Consider the following 26,210-nt stretch of genomic DNA (forward strand, 5'->3'; position numbering starts at 1 on the left):
TTCCCTCGGATTATAGTTGCAATTCGTTGTTATTCCAAAACAACTAATATTCTAAACCTAACGTCACTTACCTACGATAAATTCAGAATACACAATTACTTCAAAACTAATTCATGTGGATCTATGTAGATGAAAAACCATTATAAACCACAGACTTTACACTGTTATTTCAACCTGAAAGTAAACTGATATGTTGCAATGTACGTGTATATATATATACTTTATCTGTTTTTGTTCAACAAATTATGACGGGCATGCACGCGGGTTAAAGAGCTATTTCTCATTAGACCAGCGAGTCAGAAAAACATTATTTTTACAAGACCAGCACGTCTACGTTAAGATTCACCCAGGATGCACCTGGAATACATGTGATGGGTTTCTATGAAAATGATGATCGCAAACTTCTAACGAAATGTTCCCAATAAATCACTTCTGAGTAAAATAAAGTCGCTCTACAACGTCAAGCTAGAGTGAAATACTAAATAAAAATTGCTCTATTAATAAGTAAATCATCGCTGTTCTTAACATTCACTTAGATTGGCACTCTGCACAAGGACTGTATCAGGAAAGGATTTAAACTACAAGTGCGTAAAAGTTTATACAACTCTTATCAAGCTACCAAACAATATGAGTTTTGGATTGTTTTGACTTTCGAGCAAAGCTACACGAGAGCTACCTGCGCTAGCCGTCCCTAATTTAGCAGTGTAAGACTAGAGGGAAGGCAACTGGTCATCACCACCCACCACCAACTCTTGTGCTACTCTTTTACCAACAACTAGTAGGATGGACTATCACATTATAACGCCCCCACGGTTGAAATGGCGAGCATGTTTGGTGTGATGGGGATTCGAAATCGCGACCCTCAGATTACGAGTCGAGTACTTTAACCACCTGGCCATGCCGTGCCTAACAGTATGGGAGAATTAAAACAGGAATTTTATATCTACGAAAGCGAAGGTAACGGTATATCATAGACAAGTTAAAATTAACATGATATTGCAGGTATCTTCTGATATACTGCACAGTAAACTCTACTAATTCTAACCGTATTTTAATATATCTAAAAGAATATGTATTTCAAAATGATTTAAGCTCTATCATTTGTAAGTTTAATAAACAGACAAACGGTGGAATTTAATGTATGGTTATAAAATCATCAGTGTATGTCTATAAGTGTACACAGACTCTCAATTTGATAAGCATCGTTAAAGAAATAATTTTATGTGTTTATTATGAATTGTCTGTCCTTAAGAAAAAGCCTAGTTCTGCTCTTCGATTTTTCTTTGTTCAGAGTTGTTAATAATTGCTAGAACTTTCCGATATGGACAACTCAATTTCTAATTAATTATATGTTTGTCTTCATACAATTCCAGTTAAATCTACTGGCTATCCTGGAGGTACCTCTGCGATTATGGAACTCGTTATAAGTTAGTTTACACGGATGTTCTAGATATGTTAACTTCCAGAACGTGAAGTTTCTAATATTCTAGTAACAACTAGAACGCTTTAAAGCATTTTGTAAACAACTGGGCATTTAACTAGTTTCTCTCTTGCTGTCTCAAAGAAAGAAAAATATTCCAGAGACGAACTTGCTTCTGCAAACTTACCTACCAAACACAGACAAAATTACTTCAACAAACTCACCTATCAAACGAAGACAAACTTATTCGTAATGACGAAAACTCACTTGAAGTTGCATACTCTCTCTTTATTAACCTGAAGATGACCTAAGAAGGTCGAAACGTAGTTCTCTATTTTAATAAGTTTTAATACCCATAGCAACCGTCTTGAGATACATTTTTACAAAGACAAATTTACTTCTAAAAAGTTTTCTACCAAAAAAAGACATACTTGCTTTTCGGATAAATAAAGACGCAATCACTAACAGTGAGATGTGTTTATCTTTTCATCGTTTAAAATAACTTATTTTAGTTATGTGATTTAAAGCGGTGTTTATTATTGTTATGGTTTTAAACCGACAGATTTTATAAAGACCTTTGTTTGTTCTACGATCCTTTTATGTAAACCTTACTATACATATTCTATTAATATGTGGCGCATACTAAAACACTTATTCTATTAATCATTACACTGAACTGGAAACATTAAAAGTTTCTCTTATAAATGAGCATCAAATTTTTATAACATAATTATGGAAAAAATTATTAAAAAATATTAACAAGAAATAGCAAAACCAAGCTTTGATTTGTACCATCATGTTATAAGCGCCATCTCACTTTTATTCTCGTATCTTTCGCAATAATTTCTTCGTTTTGCAACTTCTACAATATGAAATTATTGTTTCTACAAACCACATTCAATATAATAATTTTTCTGCTACACTTAACCGTTAAACGTTACATTTCATGGTTTTGATAAATTTATAGCTATTAAAGGATTATCTATGAAAAATAATTATTGTCAATTATTGTGCTTTTAAAAAAGACATGAGACTTAAAACAACAACTCTAACATTTAAAAATATTAATTATTCCTATAAATTAAACCACTTGTTATTTTCTTATATGGTGTTTGAATTATCAAATAATAATTATTCAGTAATTTTAAATCAAATAAGCAACAGGAACACAATAACCTGATTAAAAGGAAATAAATAAATTTTAATCGCCCCCAAAACTTTGTTGTAATTATTAAGTTAGCCCACAGTGGAGTTGTAAATCTACAGACTTGTAATTTAAAATCCAGAATTTGATTCCCCAAAGTAGACACAGCGAATAACCTAATGTGATTTTGCTTTAAAACAAACCTAAAATGATTAGTTTGTTGTTTCTTACAAAGTCGCTTTAATAAATATTAATAAATATTCTTCGGCAGGGCAGCAGTAGGTGTACAGGCCTGGCATGGACAAGTGGTTAAGGCGCTCGACTTGTAATCTGAGGGTCACGGGTTCAAATTCCTGTCACACGAAACATAAACATACTCGCCCTTTCATCCGTGGGGGCGTTATAATGTGACGGGCAATCCCGCTATGCGGTGGTAAAGGAGTAGTCCAAGAGTTAGCAGTGGGTGGTGATGACTAGCTGCCTTTCCTCTAGTCCTACACTACTAAATTAGGGACGGCTAGCGCAAATAGCCCTCGTGTACCTTTGCGCGAAATTCAAAAACAAACAGTAAATGTACGGTCTCACAACGCTAAAATCCTCGGTTCGATATCTCGCGGCGAGCACAGCAATTAGCCCAGGATATATTTACTCTAAAACAAACAAGAATCCAAGCAAACGATTGATTAAAAATCATCCATTATGAAACGTAAACTGAAAGAAAATGTCTTTAGCTCATTGTGGATTGTAATATTTCCTTTGTTTTACAGTATGTTTCCTTTCAAAGCAATGTACATTCTGTCCGTAAAGAAAATCCTTTTTCTCGCAAACAAATGTATTATAAATAAATGATATTTCGAATTTCTTCCAACTTGTACTATACATTATCTTAATTCCCCAAGAAAACAAAACAGTAGGAAGAAAACCATTATTTTAAATATTGACTGTTTCGATCAATTTTATCAATGCTAAATATTTTCAATTTACAACAAAAAATAACGACAACAAAAATTGAAAGGTAAGTTACGAAATTAATCAGAACAGGATGAATTCATTCTGACGCAAAATATAAATAACCTTTTTATAAAAGTATAAAGATATGCATATTTTATTCTTTGCAATTTATTCAATACCAACGCCCTTGGAAACAAGAATCAAAAATATTTATTTTGTTCAAAAGCAATAGGTAGAAGGATTCTTTCTCAACAACGTAATAACTGTCGTGCGTGGATTGCAATCCGCTGCTTTGTGAGACCCAATGTACACTATTTATGCGTTTATTTTTGCAATAAACTAGGATACTACAAAAGTGGCCTAAGGGTAGCTGATGTTGATAGAAATATAGGAGTCCTCGTGCATTACAAAGATTGAATCCTTGGACCACAATTGTTGAAGAAAACTTATGAAACACTCGTCTATCATTTTAGGCAAATAAACAGTGTGTGTAATAACATCCGTTATGGAAATGAGCGATTACAAAAAAAAAACCTTTAAGCAAGCACTGAATACACAAAACCAAATTACGCGTTATGTCATACGCTTCAGAAAAATAGCCCTGGCGTAGGAATAATTTAGGATACTTTTTTTGAAAGAAATACATCACTTAAGTGTAATTTTTTGTCGATATATGAATAGTACACAGCATGGCAAACTAATATAGTTTATCTGCTTGAAATAAGGGGTTTATTTTAATTTTAATTTTAAAGAAGGAAATTTCCTATTTATATTTGTAAAACAAATGTCAAATTTAACTGGTATGAAATAACTTATAAACAAAATGCATGGCTATAACTAGGAAGATATGCACAAATATACCAACAAAAAGTTTTCACTAAAGTGTCAACAAGGTTATCATTGACAAGAGAACAAAAAACCTGGGATCGACACAAGAGCCACTAAACGTTTCACTCCCCCAGTGGCACAACGGTATGTCCGCGAGTTCAATCTCTAAAATCTGGGTTTCGATACCTGTTTTAGGCAGGCAACAAATAACCCATTCTATAGCTTTGTGCTTAATTATAAAAAAACAAACTAAACTAAACTAAACCACTGAACGTTTCAATCGTTACTCGCAGAAGCAAAGACTTTCTATCGCCTCCTCACTTTTTGAAGTGCTGTATTCACTTGGATGAGTTGCGTATTTTTTTCCTGTAATTAGTATAGAGAATAAACGAGTTACATAGAACAACACTATTCTTTTAAAACAACGTTCCAAATACTGTCAACGTATGAATACTTTTTTTTTTTACACCAAATGATCGTTACTATCTTGAGCTGCAGTCATTTCGTCTTCTGTAGCGCAATGAATGAAAAGGGAGTAAAACAGAACTAAAAATAAATCGCTTTCAAGTGGTATTAAGGTTATCCTGATAACGTTCAGAGAAAGGTATAAAGATATAATTTTTGACTAAGGTTTAACGAATTGATTAAAAATTTGTTTTTATGGAAATAAATAAAGGCTAAAAACAAAACAGTAATACAACAGGTAGACAATAAACTCTTGCAGAAGTATTACTCCCTTAAAAATACTTGAGTAAAATACAAATTTGCTCTTTCTAAAAGTTAAAAAGAGGCGATAAACGCTCTAAAGCACCGGAGACAAAAGTAGTTGAAGTTTATGTGTTGAAAGTTTGTCCACAAAAATATTTCCAAACACAAAAAAGGTCACATTATAACACCTAAGTTGTTTCGTTAACAATCATGATTCAGTTCTTCTACATTACAAAATTTTAGAGTGAGAACTGAATCCGGCGCCAAAGCAAGTTATTATTTACAAACATTACTATAGATAAAAACATAACAAAAATATGCTGTCTGAGATCTGAAATCTTACTCTTGGGGTTTTAGTTACTAATTTTCTTAGAAAACGTATTATGTGGTAAACTAGAAATTACTGCGTCTTGGAAAATAGCGAAGTTGCACCAGATAAACTTATGGATAGGAAGCAAGATTTGTTTATTTGTTTGTATTTTAATTTCGCGTAAAGCTACACGGGGGCTATCTGCGCTAGCCGTACCTGATTTTGCCGTGTAAAAATTGAGGGAAGGCAGCTAGTTATCACTGCCCACCGCCAATACTTAGGCTGCTCTTTTACCAACTAATAGTGAGACTTATCGTCATGTTATAACGCCTCCATCGCTGAAAGGGTGAGTACGTTTGGTGTGAAGGGGATTCGGACCTACGACCCTCAGATTACGAGTTGAGTGCCCTAACCATCTGGTCATGCCAGGCCAAGGAAGTAAGGATGCAGAGTCGTTGTACTTCGTACTTAAATATATATATATATGTGAAGCATGTATAAGTATATTTTAATAACGTAACGTATTTTTTGTCAGTGAATTTTTATTTCAGTAAACGGCAATATTCTGTCACTAAAAATAGTCGATAAAATAACTTAGAAATGTTAATTTTTTGTGGCCCTCAGAGGGATATCGGAAAATTTACAGACTTACAACGCTAAAATGGAGGTACGACCCCCATAATAGAGACAGCAGATAGCCCAACATGACTTAGCCCAAAAATAACCAACCAACAAGTCGGGCATTTTTCAATATTTTATTTAAATTAAGTAATGGTAAATCTAGCATTGGAAATCAAATTGCACAGGTTTTTTATTCTGGATAAAATCTGAGCTAGTAATTTTATCAAAAGATTATCAATAAGCAAACAGGCAATTACTCCATAAGAATTAACTAAACAAATACGATGTAACAAAAAACACTAGATTGTCTTTAGTATTTAACGGATCTACCCTTTGTAATATTTAACAGAGAAATGTCACATCCTATTTAGAAAATCTAAAATATGGGACTGTGAGATTGTATCTCACTTCTGGCAAAGAAATTGGGTAAGAGTGTTCCTAAAAGTTGGGTGCTTGGGACGCATTCGCTGGAGACGATCAAGGATTAATTATAAAACACCCGGCGACTGGACTGGCCACAGGGGTGCGGTAATATACTGCCTTTTAAGACATTATTTTGCTAACGAGCTGAACGCGCAGGAGTCCAATGTTGTATAAAAACACTGCCATGTCTGAGGATCGGGTCATTAACGTAGAGAGGTAGAAGCCCTTGTTAGAGAATTACAGTGTATCGAGCAGCAAGTGACAGTTTCTTCGTATATCACCAACTGTGACTGTCCTGATGCTCAAATGACACCCACATCATAACAAAAATATTTCTGTATCTTACCATGGTTATTATGTAGAATGGAGTTTTTCATGTACTTCGTTGTGTAAATTTCTGATTTGACGAAGAGTGCAAACTTTAGACTCAAAATATTAACTGTTTTCATTACTTCGATTAGTAAAAGAGTAAAAAGATTACTGCTCCGTTGACTTTAAAAGAGTAGCCCAAGAGTTGGCGGTGGGTGGTGATGACCAGCTGCCTTCCCTCTAGTCTTACATTGCTAAATTAGGGACGACTAGCACAGATAGCCCTCGAGTAGCTTTGTGCGAAATTCAAAAACAAACAAACAAACAGTTGACTTTAATATTTCATATAAACGTTTCAAGTGCTTTCACTGAAAACTGAAAACTTACAATAGCAATGAATGATTAATAGCAGTCAACGTATCATTTTTGCGCAGATCTATTTATTACATAAAAGGTTCCAGGATTGTCTATTATCGAAAGAAAGACTCGTAATTTAGCATTTTTACAATAAATATAACAGTAAATTAATGTCATAATTCCAAACATTTTACTTCACTTCCATGTACATTTCTCGTGTTTCCATAAAAGAGTTTACTTTTTAATTAAACTTTTAACAATTTTCAATTTATAAACAAATGAGTCTTCACTCCCAAGACAAAATTATACAGTTTCAAGCTACAAGTATTTACAGAGGTTGCGTACGTTATGTTAAAACGATTTTAGTTTATAATTACATTGTTATAATATATGTCGCTAAGTCTGGTCATACTTTATCTGACGACGATATATATTGACAATAGCCCTGAAGCTTATTTTCTATTGCGAAAGGCTCTGTCGAAAGGCATTTGTTTTTAAAGCGCGCCTGTGTGTTTACATAAGACACCCAGTGTTCAGAATGGCGATATCCCAGCGCCTCTTTCAGCAATCGATGGCAAAGAAATTAAATGGCGCTGATCTGATAAATTAACTGGGAATTACATGAATAACTGCTTCATTCTCCAGCTCCTTAAAGTGTGCGACGGTTATATAAACATGACACAAAAGCATCTTGTGTACACGTTACTCGTGTTGCTTTTCCAGAGAAACGTTGTACTTGATTATGTTGCATACGGTTTCCTAGGGCACGTGGACGATTTTGGCTATTATCTTTATGTTCAAGGATTCTCATTGGCTTTAAGATTCCACATTTTGCTTTTGATAGTTAAGGTATGATTTGTTTCAGAATATCTTTCTGAACGATTCTGGATTCCCAAGTTGTTCCATATTCCTTTGTTCTCCAATACCATTAAATATACCGAATTTCCTTCCTTTTAGAAATGTTAGTATTAGAATATTTTGCGTGAGAAAGAGCCGTTACACACATACTCTCCTAAGAGCGATCACATTTTGGTGGCATCACACTATCTATGTAAGGCTAAACAATGTCAAAATGTAGTTCTGATACATCCTGTTCCACTGCAACTTTACATCAGCTGTGGTTGACACGTTGCTTGCTGAGCAGTATATTTGATATGGTGTTAATACAACCCTCTGTATAAGAAACTAAGTACAAAAACGTGTTCTTCCAAGACATTTCCGAAGCAATTTTATATAACACTTTACTGCTTTACAACATAAGATTTTTTTAAAAAACTAAAAAGGTTTGCCTAAACATCTTACTCTTATGTAAATCTAAGAACTATCGGAACAAAATTCAATATAAATGAAACTATTTTACGACATATGTATCCCAGTCGGGCCCGACATGGCCAGGTGGTTAAGGCGTTCGACTCGCAATCTGTAGGACACGAGTTCAACCATCAATAAGGGTTTGTCTGTATTTAGTGATTTACGGACTGCCATGCCCAGATGGTTAAGGCGCTCGACTTGTAATTTGAGGGTCCCGGATTCGAATCCCCGTCGCGCCAAACATGCTCGCCCTTTCAGTCGTGGGGGCGTTATAATGTGACAGTGAATCCCACTATTTGTTGGTAAAAGAGTATCCCAAGAGATGGCGGTGGGTGGTGATGACTAGCTGCCTTCCCTCTAGTCTTACACTACTAAATTAGGGACGGCTAGCACAGATAGCCCTCCTGTAGCTTTGTGCGAAATTCAAAAGAACAAAACAAACAAACAATCCATGGAGACCAAATCTGCATAAATTTACAGTTATGTATGTGCTTATAAACAGTAATTAACAAGATAGAATATCTGTGGTACTGTTATTGTAATTGTGTTTTGTTTTAAAGCTAACTTAAGCAGTAATAATTAAGACGTTATTATTAATTGATACAGTTAAAGCAACATAGCCCTTATTTGTATACGAAATCAAGTTTCTTCTAGATATTTATCACTAAAGATCGGATTACTTTATATAGGTAGAAAAAATGAATAAATTATTTGTAATTTGTAAAAAGTCTTGTTGTGATAACATGTGTTCCATCTCGTCCTTTTCTTGAATTAGATGGTATTATGTAGCTGACCTTTAACATTAGATGAAAACTGTGAGAAACAGCCCACATGCACTATGAACACCTTCAAGATTAAAGTAACTTGTTTTTATTTCCTTGTTGTATTCGAAATGTCAAAGTACATGTTTAACATGATTACTTTTAGTGGAACACGATGGCCATCAAATCATAAGTAATTATATATATGTATACATACCGCACAAAGCTTATTAGTTCTCAAACTAATATTTCGTGTACAAAAAATCACTCATTTTCGTAAAGTATATTAACACTAGGTGAATCTTGAACTTTCTATATTTATCTAATTCTCGTATATCTCTCCAGGTTTATTACGTATTAAGCACCTTCCACAATTATATGATATATTCCCATTTACAAAACATACTAATGCAAAAACTATTGCAAACAGAAATATTTGGTTCGAGGCTTATAAAAACAACTCCATTTTAATCTCAGTTCATGTAAACAAGATACAAAAATTACTTCAGCATCAATATAAACACTCTCTTAGTTACCGTAGCCATAGTAACCGAACATTTGACTGTTCTCCCAGGACAAAGGCCGGACAGCAACCAACACTACTTACTGACATGAAAAGCCCGAGCTTAAGTAATATATTGAATAAAAGTGTGAGGTACCTTTCAAGTTTGTACCAATTAGCATTTACAAGTATACATACCATTTTAAAGTGCAAATTAAAAACAAACCACAAAACCACGGGCCCAGCATGGCCAGGTGGTTAAGGCGTTCGACTCGTAATCTGAGGATTCCGGGTTCGAATCCACGTCACACGAAACATGCTAGTCCTTTCAGCAGTGGGGGCGTTATAATGTGACGGTCAATCTCACTATTCGTTAGTAAAAGAATAGCCCAAGAGTTGGCGGTGGGTGGTGACAACTAGCTACCTTCTCTATAGTGTTACACTGCTAAATTAGGGACGGCTAGCGCAGATAGCCCTCGAGTAGCTTTGCGCAAAATTCAAAACAAACCAAATCAAACGTTTGCATTGCTAGCTGACTATAATATAAACCTCCTTTGATTTATGGTTTTAATTTGAACTTCACTTATACATTTAATTTCAAAGTTAAATGTAAATGCGGATTTACATCATAAATAAATTAGTTTTTTTCTTTTTACCATAAACTGCATCAAATAATTGCAACGTATCTCATTCGAAAGTGTAGTAAATGCTGTTTCATCGCTTTAGAATCTATAAGAGTAACAAAATACAAATATATTGGCGCGTGTGTGATTTCTTATAGTAAAGCCACATCGGGCTATCTGCTGAGCCCACCGAGAGGAATCGAACCCCTGATTTTAGCGTTGAAAATCAGTAGACATACCGCTGTATTAGCGGAGGGCATGTAATGGCGTCTTAACAAGTGAAGTTTAAGCAGATCCAAGGATAATTATATGAAAGACAAAACATATAGTTTATACATTCTCTTATGACTCATGAACATGACAGCGCACAGAAATGTACGCTATAAATTTTGTTATAATAACAGAATTATAATGATCAGAAATATAAAATACGAACTGAAACATTGTACAGGTACAACAACGTAAAACGATATCCCGTTGAATACCATACGTCATCGTAACAACGACAATTTTAAAAAAACGTGTATAACATGCACTTTTATGGTTATGTATATATATATAGAAACGTCTTATATAAGTTTTAAAAATCGGAAATGTAAAACAGATACGGTAAACTAATAGTCAAAACCATTATTCGTTTAAAAAAATGATAATTAAAATCAGCGAATGCTTCAGAAGATGACTCGACCTCAGATACGTTTAGTTAAACTACGTTTATATAAAGGTCGTATTGTGTCGCACGCCTCTTGTAAAACAGCTATTATATAACAGGCAAAACGTTCATTCGTGTACAAAGGACGTTTGTTCTGCTATGTGAGAGTGTAAAACATGCTGACAGCAATTTATGGTAAATTTATTTCTGTTTACTACTGACGCTTTATTCGTGCTCCCACTTATTTCTTTATGTATATATAACAAATCTAAGGTTAGAGCGTCTTAATATTTCATTCAACATCCACGTCTTGTATTTCTTTCTTAGGAGGGTAAAAAACGCCAAAAATTAAATCATATTATACAGTATAATATACGTGGAAATTCGTTTGATTAGGTGCTAATTAGTCTCTTCTGGGGTTTTAGTCGTGTCGACGGAACTGTCAGGAACAAAGTGCCCCCTGTGTGATCATTTGTTTCCAACTATATATATTCCTACCACAGAAAAAACAACAGATATTTCGTTTTTAGTCTCTATTAGTCGAAAGAGAATCAGAAGATTAAACTTTGCTTAGTAATGGGGGGAAGGAGTAAATATTAAATGCTCTAGAAATTAATAATTATGTATAATCAGACACTTCACGCATGCTGTGTTTCATCCTTTCTTCCAAACCATTTGATCATACGTATACCTTCCCTATGTTTCACTCGTTAAACGTGCTGTTATAGTCGGGCGCTCGTAAATACACATGTTGCTGCTTGAAACGCACAGTGGTATGTTAGTTAAACTGAAACAAACAAAAGACGTAGACTATACAGTTACAGTAAATGCATTAAAAGCTTCAAATCGTCACTGTTTGATCAGAATAAAAACGTACTTTGCTCTTTTTTTGAGTTCAGGAAAAATCATTTTCTTTCGGTTTCCTCTTCTCTTTTACACTTTAATTCTGACGTATTTATGATGATATAATTTTTAAACTAGAAATTTCTCGTACATCATTTTGTACCATAAGCTTTAACAAAAACATCTTTTTATGATCCGTAATTCACTAAAATTCGCTTATAGATGAACAGGCTGAATATTTTTATCGTTGAATGTTCATAAACTTAGCCATGTATTAACTTCTGTGAACAATAATTTTCAAACTGGAGCCACAAAAAATCTAGAGGGTCTCAGAATATCAAGCAATATTCTCTTTATCACTTCCCCAACGTAATCCCCAGATGGGTCAGCGGTACGTTTATAGGCTTCGAACACAAAAATCCTGGGCTCAGTTCTCTAAAATGAACAAAACGCAGCTAGTCCGTTGTATAACTTTGTAGTCAAACAACGATCATCGAGAATTTTATCAATTACAATAAGTACAACAATGATTACCACGCTAAAAATCAGGTTTTAATACCTGTTGTGGGCAAACCAGTAGATGTATGCTTAACAACAAAACCGTTGCAATGGAAGTAAGGTAACTCCGAAAGGCTATTATTTAAAAGTTCTATTGAATCATGTGGGGATCCTCAGCTAGAGTGTCTAAGGTCTTGAGGATCCAAAACTTAAAAGTTTAATTAGGAACCGCTGGTATAAAGTACCCCCCGTACTTGCTTTGTTATGCAAGGGTGGAAATCCAAGCACACTAATGTAAATAATTTTAAGGCTGTCGGGATGGATATACACCCTTGTGCAAATTAATTGAAACAAGACGGGAAATTACGATTTTTTTCAATTTTTTGAGTTTTATTTCTAAGAATCCAAAAATTACTCACAAATTAATACATGAAATGACCGCCTTCATTTTTCAGAAGATCATTAATCCGCTTTGGCATCGAGTCCACGAGTTTACTGCAATCTTTACTAATTTTTGGATCACATCGCAATTAGCTTATCTTTCGTAGTACAGTCTTTTCCCCGAAGTCTTTCTTTACAAATCGCCCAAATATTTTCAATAGGATTTAAGTCCGGAGAGTTTTCAGGCCAGTCCAGCACCTTTATTCGTATTGTAGTCATAAAATTCTTCACAAATTTTGATTTGTGGCACGAAGCCAGATCTTGCTGAAAAATGCCAGATCCATCTGGAAATCTCTTTTTCACTTCTGGAACGACACTTCTCTGCAAACCTTCGATGTACTATGGTCCTCGCATCATACCATCTACGATATCTAAGTCTCCGACGCCATAGTAGATGAAAAAAGCCCCAAAACATCTTCTTTAAGGGATGTTTTACGAACTGATTGATGGGCGATTCTCGAAGTTTCTCACCTGGAGATCTGCAAACATGCAGACTTCGTTGACCTTGTACGAGGAAGTGAGTCTCGTCACTAAATAACACCTTCCTCCATTGTTCTTGCGTCCAGAAGGCCGAAACGTTGTTTTGTACTTTACTTTAATTAAAGTTGTAATACACATACCACTTATCTTTAGAATACATGCATAAAATTCATTTACTAAGAATTTTGTCATCGAAATTCGAATACTGTCTGATATTAATTTACAGGCGTTAACGCTTATTTTAATAAATGTATTCTAGAAGTTGAAATGTAAATAATTTTTTCCCTAATTTGAAAAAACAACAACAAATAAAACTGAAAATAACGTCTGAAAGAGTTTGTAACAATACCTTCACATTACTTACCATTCTAAGAATGGCAAGCTGCTTATACGAATTAGTGTATATATGATATTAACTTTTAACCGAACTCTTATGTGATACTGCGCATACGAATGTTACACAATCACTGGGTTAATGGAGCCATATATCCCTTTCGCATCACGTACGCAAAATATAGTTGGTTCATAACCATATAGAATTAACGTTTTATATTAAAAATGTGCAAATTAAACTCTTTGTGCCGTAAAGCCGAGCACCTGAAAAGAAGTGTTTTGCACAAGTACAATTAACTTACAGCGTAAGACTATCGTAACATGTAGCTCAACGTAGCCAGTCAAGTGATAAATATAGTTGTACATCACCTTGATGTACAGAAATGTATGTGGGGGACGTTGAAAGGATATAGAAGAATAACATCTGTATCCGAAGATGTTCCTCCTTATTGGATTTTTTTTTTACTATTGTAAACCTTGATTATATTTTATTACATTAAAAATTACTGTAGATAGTACCACCAGGGGCTCAGCGGCAAGTCTGAATGTTTATAACACCAAAAACCGAGTTTCGATACCCGTGGTAGGAACAGCACAGATAGTTTATTGTGTAGCGGCTCGGCATGGCCAGGCAATTAAGGCGCTAAACTCGTAATCTGAGGGTCGCGGGTTCGAATCTTCGTCACACCAAACATGCTCGCACTTTCAATCCCACTATGCAATATATATATATACACGCACGCACATATGCCATCTAAATCTTCAGACAGTGACTTAAGGACAAACACAAGGTAATTATATTTTATACCAGGTTTGGAGAGTTTAGTCTCTCATAGATAGATCAATTTCAAGATTTACTAAAACCAATATTTAAAAAATCATACTTATTGGTGAAATTATAAAAAGCATAGATTTAAAGAGTCTTTATATACAAAAAATCTAGACTTCGACTACCCATCATGAATCAAAACAAATAAAAATATGTCTGCAATTAAAAATATACTTAAAACACCTAATAAAAATACATTAAAGCTAATACGTCAAAAGGTTGATGTAAGTTTATGTTACCAGAGAGCTGCATTTTCGATACGAAAATAAAAAATGAATCATCTAAATGACGAAAGTCGAGCTTCATTGACGTATTGAATACAATTAACTAAGCATAAACTGCAACTACATAAGGGGCTATCATTAATACACAATGTAAACATAGATACTTACTATTCCACAAGAACAAACATATTAAACAGAAACAAGTACATGCTCAAAAGAATCTGGAGTTTGTGATATCATATTTCATAAAACAGACAGGGAAAATTTACTTCTAAATATCTACAAACCTGATATCAAAGAACGTCTCGTAACTTAAAATGAAATTCACATCTTTATCATTACAAAAATGAAAATATATATTTGTTTACTTTTTAAAAAATTAAACTTGAAATTAAAACTTTTAATAACCATTTCATAACCTGGTTATAACATACATATGTGTGTGTTTGTATATACCTTTTCAGCTTGCGCACTTATAACTCCAAAAATCGAAGATCCATCCACACACATGGTGAGCACTGAACTCAAAAGCAACACAATCAAACGTGAACATATATACATACCTTATACTTACACTACACCCTCGAGTCCAGTATCTTTCTACAACTTGACACTTATCCGCAAAACTAGTGTCAACACTGTAACCTGTCATTGTTTCATCGAAAAACTCATAGAATTTCACAATATAAGAGAAAACTGATCTAAGTTCAAAATAAATGAAATGTATACTCGATGAACACATATTGCATTACAAATATTTCTAACTGAATTCATGAGTTTCACTTCAGTTTTCTTACTCAAAGCAGAACTTCTCTGCTCCAAACCAAGTTTTATTGGTACGTGTTACTGTCGTCTACACTCTCAAGGAACACATGTAGCTTAGAAATATTCATTTTGTTATTGTATCACTAGAAAACTGGCCACTGAGCTCCAACGAATTTCAGACTAATCTGTACCAAGATGTTCTTCTAAACCAGTCTGATCAAGGCCGTAAACATTTTATTAAATATCTTAACTTACTCTCTTCAGTTGACACAGCAAGTAACCCGATGTGGCTTAGCTATAAGAAAAACACGCACGCAAAACACACTCGTTTAACTTATATGACTAAAGTAGAAAAAAAAGAACTTCAAATTAAGTTATAAAAGTTAAAAATACCTTAAAATAAGATAATATCACCTACTAATTAAGCGTAACTTATTTCTTATATTGGGTATAAATTGAAAAAAAAACTCATAAAATCATGAAGATCCTAAAACGCAGCTCATTTATTCAAATGCATGTTTATCCTACTGTTTTAAGCTCTTGTGTAAGTATTCTTACAACTCTTATGTAATAAGATGCAATATTTAAAATTTTAAAACGAAAACTAAATTGGATTAAAACAACTGCTCCGCTAGTGCAACAATTTTCACTCCACTATTAAATGTTCTGAATCATACGTGCATCTTAGGTTCAAATGTGTGCAAATAATCTTGCTAAGCCTACTTTGAGAAGACAACTTAGTATATTTATCTATCTTCCTTTCGATCTACGTAACGCTATCCAACTGATACATATAATCTGTGCAACTATTCTATAATGTTTTTACTACACATTTTTCAAACTTCCTAGAAGATTAACGTTGATGCTTTACATTTACCATTTCAAACTGTTATAAATAAACTGAAACCTTGCAAGAGAAGCAATCTGGTAATTCATGAAACCATAAGAAGTTTTGGTATCTGACTGTCGTTAGAGTTAATAGTGTCACCAGCGAAGAAGGATTAGTCTGTGTTTCCAATATAAAGCAATATAAAATTCACCTATATTTTGGCAAATAGTGATAACCTTGGCAAAGTTTTCTAAGAATTAGCTTATTAGTTGAATTATCGGCAATCTATTTCCACCTAGGGGGAAGCTCGTTCAGAGAACGACGTCACCATTTCTATTCAACACAATTTCTTGAAAGTTTCAGTCAGAGCAAACCGAAAAAAAACCATAACTAAGTGCGTGCTCATCATGTGATATTGAAATAGGAGCGCACAAAAATCCTTTGGAAAATTACCACCACCTGAGAAACGTTGCATCTGGGCATGAATGTTGAAACGCATGTATTGTTGTGGAATCGTTGCCTTTGGAAAGCTGCGTGTGAACTTTGCTTTGTAAGCCAGATACATTAGTTAGAATGCAGAAACGTGGATGGACTATTGTCTTCACCTTTTAATTTTTTTTAAGCTGCTTTTCCTGGTTCATTTTTCAGACTGTGAAAACATTCTGTAGCTGATGTACTATCAACAATGATCTAACGCATTTGTATTCGAAAATATGATGTAGAAAAGTGTTCTTTAAATTGTAAGATATAAAATCATATTGAATAAAAACCACAGTGATGATAATTCCTCAAAATACCCAAGAACATTATTAACAAAATGCCCCTATTGCTTAAACATATAGTAAATCAGTTATCACATTTGCGGTAATGTAATAGTACCAAGTACAAATTGACCATTTTCCTGAATTTTGTGACTATCAAGTAAAACGATGACCAACAAATTATTGACTTGTTTTTAAACTATTCACTACCAACAGGGTACACATGTTGTATCATACTGAATAATTTTTATGTTTTAGGATTTTTATGTTTCAGGCTTTCATTATACTGGAAGTGTAAAATTACTCAAATATTCCCCCGGTGCGTCAGTGATAAGGTTACGGACTTACAATGTTAAAATATATGGTTCATATCTCCCCATTGTGTTATTTTTGCACTAAGAAATCAAAACCAATACCTAAACAAATAAAATGGGTGAAATCGTTAAATTTCTAAGTAAAATACATAGGGAACCTCACCAGTAATGGATAAGGTTAATTGCACTATTGATAATACTTTTCTGTTTACATTTGTTTTTGTGATTCATATTCTATTAGAAACCTTAAGACCAACAACGTTATGAACCTATAGGCAACTTCATGAATAAATATGATAGAAAAGTGTGATTATAAATTCGATGGGGCCTCATAACACTACCAGTAATTCTTGGGTTAAATGGTTATTACAAACATATTTTAAAACTTATGTTATTAGAAAAGACTCGTTGACATTTAGGGCGTGGCATAGCCTAAAAATTAGGGCACTCGATTCGCAATCTGTGGGTCGTGGATTCGAATCCCGCCATCAAACATAATGCCCTTTCAGCGATGGAGACATTATAATGTGATGGTCAATTTCAGTATTAGTTAGAACAGATGGCGGTGGTTGGTGTTGACTAGCCGCTTAACCTATAATTAATCACTACTGCAAGAGGAACAGCTAGCACACATAACCTCGTGTATGTTTGCGCGAAATTCAGACCAGTCTATGACTTTTAAAATAATATCGAATAGTACTTTTCTGGTCTGTCACACCATAAGCAAGACTAAGATATGCAACAAAAGATTTATTTGTTACGAATATTCACGTAATGCTACATAATGGCTATCTACATATATATATATATCGGCCTATAATTTTAATTAATAAGCTGGTCATTATCACCAACTGCCAGCTCTTGAGTTTATCTAATCAAATAGTGGAATTTGACTCTCACTTTTACAGAGCCTCAAAGTACTAAACGCGATTTTACGGTAACAGACCATTATCCAAAGATCTTCAGATTCACAGTTTACACGCTGAATAACTGGGTTACTTCCAGCCCACAAAAAAATAAAAAAAGAATTAAAGCCCTTTAAGAATTCTCTCGTTTATCTAGCACGTTTCCTAACGCGAGTTATCATTACTCAACGTATGACTCTGGGTGAATGGTAATAACCTGGTTCAAAACAAGCATAGAAAAGTTATATTACATGTCAATAGTTTTTCATTTAACATCAGACTTGTTATGAGTTCCACAAGTAAAATATTCAAATGTACAAGAGAATTACAATGTAAATTATTTTCGACTTTTCTAAGTGAAAAATACAAGAAAAAACTGAATGACGGTGCCTGAAGGCTCAATGTAAAACAATTATTCCTGATAAAAAAGTTCCATTCAGAAATTTGTTAGCTTATGAAAACGTCGCTCATACAAAATGAACGATATCATAAAACCTTTATTTGCTGTCGAAATTACTAAATCCAAGGTTCAGTCAAAAATATATATATTTTATATATATATAGGCTAGTGCACGTGACTTCATTCTGGTGAATACTTGATAAATAAGCATGTGTCACTGCCAAAACGCAATAATTCCGTTTGTTAAAGAAATCGAATTACTTGAAAGTTTATAATATGTGAAAAATAAATGCATGTATATGGTAGCAAACCTATGGCGAACTCAGTAAACAACTAATGGATTTAAATGAAAATTAATTCTAAATAAACAAGTTAACTGTCTGGACTTTCTTTTGGTACGTTGATAAACTTCATTGGTACATATCGAAAATCAATCTCTCAAATTTCTTAAGTAAGCCCTCCGGAATCCTTGAAATTAGCCCTGAGAAAACATTATTTATCATAATAAAAATTAGCTTAAAGCATAGAACTTTTAATGTATTCTACTCTTGATAATTCTTATTCCACTCTCACGTGTGCTGAATAAATTCATCAGACATCATCCAAAAGTAGTTTTTCATACTGAACAATTAGATAAAATATTACATTAGAGACTAGGACTATTAAGTGTCTTTCACTTTAATTTGACTTTTTATTGCACTTCCGCGTATCTCTTATGGTAATTTTGTTCAGATAAGAAACAAAAGATCACATTCGCTCTAAGTATCTTTAATGACCAATGTTAGTTCACTGAGAGAGACAATCTGAAAGGTCTTAATTAACTAAAGTTTTATTTAATAGATTCTTAAACAGGAGTGAACAGAACAGAGAAAGTAGCTGTATTCAGCAGAAACGACAAAGTTTTAACCTTAAACCATGTCTAGTTTGGAAACTCTTAATTCATGAAAATGGTTCAACAGAGTCCTAAACATATTTAAACAAAGTACAAAGAAAATACTAAGATCTTGTTTGTTTGTTTGTTTTGAATTTTGCGCAAAGCTACTCGAGGGGTATCTGCGCTAACCGTCCCTAATTAAGTAGTGTAAGACTAGAGGGAAGGCAGATAGTCATCACCCCCCACCGCCAACTCTTGGGCTACTCTTTTACCTACGAATATTGGGATTGACCATCACATTATAACGCCCCCATGGCTGAAAGGTCGAGCATGTTTTGGTGCGACCGGGATTCGAACCCGCGATCCTCGGATTACGAGTCGAACGCCTTAACACACTTGGCCATGCCGGGCCCATACTCAGATCTAATTCATAAAATGGGTCTAATATGAAAATGCAAGCCTTGAAAATTATTCATAAGCTTAGTTTAAAAAATAAACTAGAGTATGTAGTTGAGAGAAAACATAGTTTTTAATCCTAGTTGCCAACTTTGTTGGTTGTTTTTTTTAGAGGGGAGATACGGCGTTTACCCACATCTCGTTAGGAGGAGACGATGTTTACCCACTTATTATCTAAGAAATACGATGTTTGCTAACTTCTCATTTATGAAATTTGGCGTTTGCCCATTTACTGTTTAATTATTACTGGTCTGCATATCACTGTTGTAGTATATTTAAATTGTTTGTGCAAGAGATTATAATAAATCTCAACAGGAAATATCTCCTGAGCGTTAAATCAGGGAGCTTATTCACGCAAAAAATCTAATTTCGAAACTCGCAGTGTGCAGAGCACAGATAGCACATTGTATAGCATTGTGCTTATACAGCAAACAAACATAAAGAAACTACTAAGATTTATAATATAACAGATTCTATATTGTGCAAATAATCTCTTTAATTATGCCTAAGACCACAGATCTTGGCTGTATTTTTAGAATGCATTCATAACGAAAACACGTTAAGGTTTAATGTGCCTCAGTTTACAAAAACAATGAAATATTTTTTTCCACGCTGTAACCAAAACAGAAATTTCCTTGCTATCTTGTAGAAGTTAATATCTTCTAGTAATAAAATAGAAAAAAACTTGTTAATTAAAAGACATTCCTTGAAGCTTTAAAATAACGTGTACTTATATTTTGTAACTAATAAGCTTTTATTATACAGCGTCGATGCTATAAATCATTGATTCTAAAACTGTTTGATCCATGGAGAACTTGAACTCATCTTTACCATTGAACCACCCGATAAACTGAAAAACTCACTAACTTTTAATGTATTCTCAAGATGGCTGGTATGGGTATTAGAACTTTAATTAAAATAAAGTGCAGAACAACGATTCGACCTTCTTAGGTAATCTGTACTAATACCCACATCAGTCGTCTTCAGAATACATTTTTACTTCAAATGGGTTTCTCTTTATCACGAATGACTACCTTTTAGTCAACCCCTTTAATTTCCACGCGAAATAAACTGTGCCTTATGAAGGCTTCAGAACTATAGTAAATAAGCTCGTCATGGCCTGGCATGACCACGTGGGTTAAGGCGTGCGACTCGTAATCTGAGGGTCGCGGGTTTGCATCCCCGTCGCGCTAAACATGCTCGCCCTTTCAGCTGTGGGGACGTTATAATGTTACGGTCAATCCCACTATTCGTTGGTAAAAGAGTAGCCCAAGAGTTGGCGGTGGGTGGTGATGACTAGCTGCCTTCCCTCTAGTCTTATACTGCTGAATTAGGTACGGCTAGCGCAGAATGCCCTCGAGTAGCTTTGCGCGAAATTCAAAAACAAACAAACAAACAAATAACCTCGTATCCAGCAAATAATGTGTGGAAAACGTAAGCAACGAAGGGTTCAAACCTTTCATCTTAAAATATTCTTCATGTACACGTAGTTAATAGTTACAAACAACTTCCTAATGCTTCTGTAACTGAGTTTTCATGGTCTCAAACTTTGGGCTTATTATGGTTTTGATAAATATATTACCTTTCCAAGAACCGCTAATTGGTAACCTTTATATGTCGATGTTAATACTTTAAAACTAGAACTAGTAGTGTTTTTAGAAATAAATCTAGAATTGTAATAAACTTACAGAATGTTTTGTAATAATATTTTCTGTTATATATATATGTCACAGAAAATATGTATGTATGAGTCAATAATAACAACATGACATAAATTAGAAGTCACTGCTCTTAATAATAAAAACACTGTTAAGTTTATGTCTAGTGTTTAACTCTTTAAAGTTTAAAACTATTCCATAAAGGAATATTCTGAATTCAGATCACTTTAGCTAGCCAAAACTTATGAGATATTATTGGGATTAGGGCCGAAAATATCGCGACCAGCTAGGTTACATAAATGATGAATCAATGCGTTCTTATCATTATAAGAAAAAAGGTAAACTGAATTAGCAGTATTAATTATCGGGTTAAATCTTAGTTGTGATTTATGTAGCTAGTTTGCTTACACCAGACATTGATGATAATAACATCTTAAATACAAACCATAACTTACTCTCACACTTAGCACTTTATTTAATCTATCTGACCTACAAAACTTATTGTAAATTTACTTTACGTTATGTGATTTGAATACATACATAGAAACATAGCTCTAGAGCTGTGTACATATTGATTTATTTGTTTTCGCTTTTAGAACCTGGCTATCCTGTCTGAAAATCAATACAAGCAACGATTCTGCTTTGGTTAATGAAGTCGTGATTTAATTAATGTTTATAAACTACATGAAAACGTTAAACTTCTTTAGCTTTGGATTACACAGCACTGAAAAGCGACGTATTATTCTAATAAACAATGAAATTCATAAACGTTTCTTATTTGTGAATTAATACCGCCAAAATGCTATGTACTTTACGGAAACTCTCAGATGTACTAATACATGGAAGTTGGTGTTTAAGAACCGTAAACAAGCAACTTACCATAACCGATATCTGTCAGACCTGCTATTTCGTAGACTTACTTATATTTTGTTGGTGGATATGCGCTTTGGTTTTAGAAATACACTCTGATATGGAGTTGTTAGACATATGGACTCTCGCGACTTATCCTGCTTAAGAACATGCCTCAACTGCGTTAAGTCCAATCCCACTCTATCAACCCATCACAATCCCACAGTGAGCGCGTGCTCGCTGACACCGCAGATGCATACGGTCAGCGTTTCGAAAGCGCATGAATTGTAGCGCCACCAGTGAAAACTCCCAACAATGGCCTCTGTTATGCTCTCCAGACACGCACGTCTCTGGTTAATTTGAAAACGAAGGCCTGCTAATCATATGAAAATATGTGACGCACACATGCTAACGTGTCTAGCTGGTGTTATCACAACGTAACGAAAGAACCTCGTGGTATTATTAAAATTAATGGCATGGTTTAGCCACGGGTAAAATAGCGCGTGCATGAATTTGCAGCTATGTACAACACATTTCGAGACTTAGTAGTGAATGAGTGTGAGGTCACTGAATGAAATGAAACTGAATCAGACAGAAATCTTTTGCTGAGCACGCTGTTTTATGTTTGTATAGCAAAAGGATCCTGCACTTTGATTTGGGTTGTTTTGAAGTTTGCGCAAAGCTACACGAGGGCTATCTGCGCAGTGTAAGACTAGAGGGAAGGCAGCTAGTCATCACCATCCACTGCCAACTCTTGGGCTACTCTTTTTCCAACAAATAGTGGGATTGACCGTCACATTATAACGCCCCCACGGGTGAAAGGGCGAGCATGTTTGGTGTAACGGGGATTCTAACCCGCGACCCTCGGATTACAAGTCGAGTGCCTTAACCACCTGGCCATGCCGGGCCCCTGCATTTTGTCAGACTTAATCACGTGTCCCCAATATACTGAAATCACATGCAGTACTCCTCCTGCACTGTTGCAATGTAACTAAATTGTCATTTTTTTTACACATCACCTGACGTGCACATGACATCAATAATGCTGTTTGAAACACAGTTACAATTTTAACGATGAAGACGTGTAGAGTTTCGTAGTTCCGTTTTGTGTTGTTGTTTTTTATGGATTTTTTGTTGTTGTTCTGTAACAAGATCTGCGAGTCCCGTGTGTGAACAATACACTGTTAAACAGCAAACTTTTACTAAAAACAAGACAGCTTGATATACAAGCTTGGTGTTTAATCGATTACAAATGAGATCAAGTTATAAACAAAACAATCGCTTCGGTGGAACAATACTGGACTCGGATGTGTTGGCTCATGCACATTCATTATGTTGACTTTTGTTCAATCTGTCTTCATCATCATGCGTCATCTGCTCAAAACAGGTTCACTATTATGGGCACCATTGTTCTCTTCTTTCAGATATTCTAACACAGTTACTATGATGTTTTCCATCCAATCTTTGATGTTATCCATCTACGTATTTGACATATTCTTAAATCCACCCCTGGCTATTTCTATTCTTCTTTGAATTTCCATATCGTCCTTACCTTCTTCAATGCTCATGTGTTCTATATATGTAAACATTTGTATTTGTTCAACTGATGCTCTCTTTATAATTAGAATGATTATATGCACATCTTCGTTCTCAGTTGCTACCACCGACTTGGTCTTTTTACTATTCATTTCCATTCCACAGTCTTTTCCTTTCTCATTTAGTTTACACTTATACACTGAAGAGTTAGTTGTTGTGTGTCATCTGCGTATCCTAGGTCTTAGATGTTAATAATACACATCACTGTCTTATGCCTTATTTTATATTAAACTCCAGTGTTACTCACTGTTTTGTTCTTACTACTGTTGTTAGTTCTTTGTGATGATGTGGTACATTTCTCATCAATTCCTATCTCCCGCGAGCGTTCTGTCCACGATTATCTGTCGAAAGTCTTAGTGTATTCTAGGAAGCGTGTTACATTTTGTTGAACCTCTGTAAAATATTCACTGGTTGTTCTCAGATTTAAAATACCTTCCCTTGAGTCATATTCTGATCTGAGCCCACTCTGTAAGTTGCATACTTCCTGGTCTATTTTGGTTGCTATTCAGTGTTGTATTACTTTCAAGAACAGGTTGGTGATATGACTGATTAAACAGATTGTTCTGAAGTCTGTAGCGTTCGGTGCTTTTGTGTTGTTGTCTTTCTTTATATAGTAAAAAATACAGATTGCTTCATTTCGGTTGGTTTGTATCCAGTGCAATTTATTACAGTATATAAGACAGTTGTAATATTAAGATTGTAATTACTATCTATATACATCCAAAAATATAAGTACACTTCATAATGTAAAAGAAAATCAAACAAACATATTATTTTAAAACTTACCTCAGGCAATTCCTAAACGGTTCCAACCGGAATTCGTCATAAAAAGGTGACTTCACGACACAGCAATGTATTTAAAAACATTCAAGTGAAAATCGTATGTCATTCGTGTCATTGAAAAAAAAACACAAAAAAAACGTGTTTATATTGCTACAACAACTGCTCGTGCTTTAGTTTATAAGTCTTAATTTTGGAAGACGGGGAAAGCTATGGTATAGCTATGGATTTCGGAGCAGGGAAGCGAAGTTCAAATACTACAACATGTTTCCTCTATGCGCTTAAAGCTGTGACTGCGTTATAAAAGTAACAGTAAAATATCTTAGTGTGGATTATGAGTTGCAGAGTGCTATTGTCCAGCTGTCTTCCCTTTGATGAGTTGTTAAAAAATCAGAGATAGTGGCAGACAGCCTTTGCAGCTTTGCTATAAATAAAAAAATACAAATTATGGAACACAGTTTGTGTTTTTGTGAAAAAGCACAATGTTTGAGTTGCTTCACAACACAAATGTTTTGCCCCCCACTATTACAGCGGTATGTCCACCGATTTACAACGCTAAAATCAGAGGTTCGATTCCCCTCGATGGACTTAGCAGATAGCCCGATGTGGCTTTGCTATAAGAAAAAAACACGAACACACACACAAATGTTTTACGGTAAATACACATTTACTCATATTTGTCTGAAACATACGTCTACGCATATGAATAAGTATGACAAAATTTTAGCTCTCCACCCCAGTGGCAAGCGGTATGTCTGCGGGCTTATACCGCTACAAACCGGGTTTAGATACCCGTGGTGAGCAGAGCACAGATAGCTCTTTGTGTAGCTTTGTGCTTAATAACAAATAAAAAACAATATTTTAAAAGCTGGAATCATTTTTACTCTTTTTGCAGTTTTTGAGACAGAAACAGTTAATTTTTCTTACACTCAGTCCTTGCATGAAGCAATGTTGTGTGTGTTTGTGTGAAATATACTATCGTTTGATTTCTTTAGCAAGTTTTTTTTAATCAGTAACAACACAATAAGTAAAAATGCCTTGATAAATAGCTATCGACACTGAAATCCTTTGAGTTGGAGTTGCTCGAAGTTAGCCATAAATCAAGACAAAACATACTACGCATAATTATGAATGTCCATTCATTAAGGGCCCGGCATGGCCAAGCGTGTTAAGGCGTTCGACTCGTAATCCGAGGGTCGCGGGTTCGAACCCCAATCGCACCAAACATGCTCGCCCTTTCAGGCGTGAGGACGTTGTAATGTGACGGACAATACCACTCTTCGTTGGTAAAAGTGTAGCCCAAGAGTTGGCGGTGGATAGTGATGACTAGCTGCCTTTCCTCTAGTCTTAAACTGCTAAATTAGGGACGGCTAGCGCAGATAGCCCTCAAGTAGCTTTGCGCGAAATTCAAAACAAACAAACCATTCATTAAACACACTAAGTCATAACCTTGTC

General features: G+C 34.7%; 1 protein-coding gene across 8 annotated transcripts in view; it reads right to left on the bottom strand.

Moving 5' to 3' along the window:
* The window catches only part of LOC143234172 (coiled-coil domain-containing protein AGAP005037-like), a 417,090-nt gene extending 394,472 nt beyond the window's left edge, over positions 1-22,618 (bottom strand). For all 8 annotated transcript variants that reach the window (XR_013018535.1, XM_076471312.1, XM_076471309.1 and 5 more), the window contains exon 1: positions 22,410-22,618. The gene's annotated coding sequence lies outside the window, so the exon portion shown is untranslated. The remainder of the gene's footprint in view (positions 1-22,409) is intronic.
* Positions 22,619-26,210: the final 3,592 nt, after the last annotated feature.

This window comes from Tachypleus tridentatus, chromosome 12 (genome assembly GCF_004210375.1).
Source record: "Tachypleus tridentatus isolate NWPU-2018 chromosome 12, ASM421037v1, whole genome shotgun sequence".
Taxonomy (NCBI): domain Eukaryota; kingdom Metazoa; phylum Arthropoda; class Merostomata; order Xiphosura; family Limulidae; genus Tachypleus; species Tachypleus tridentatus.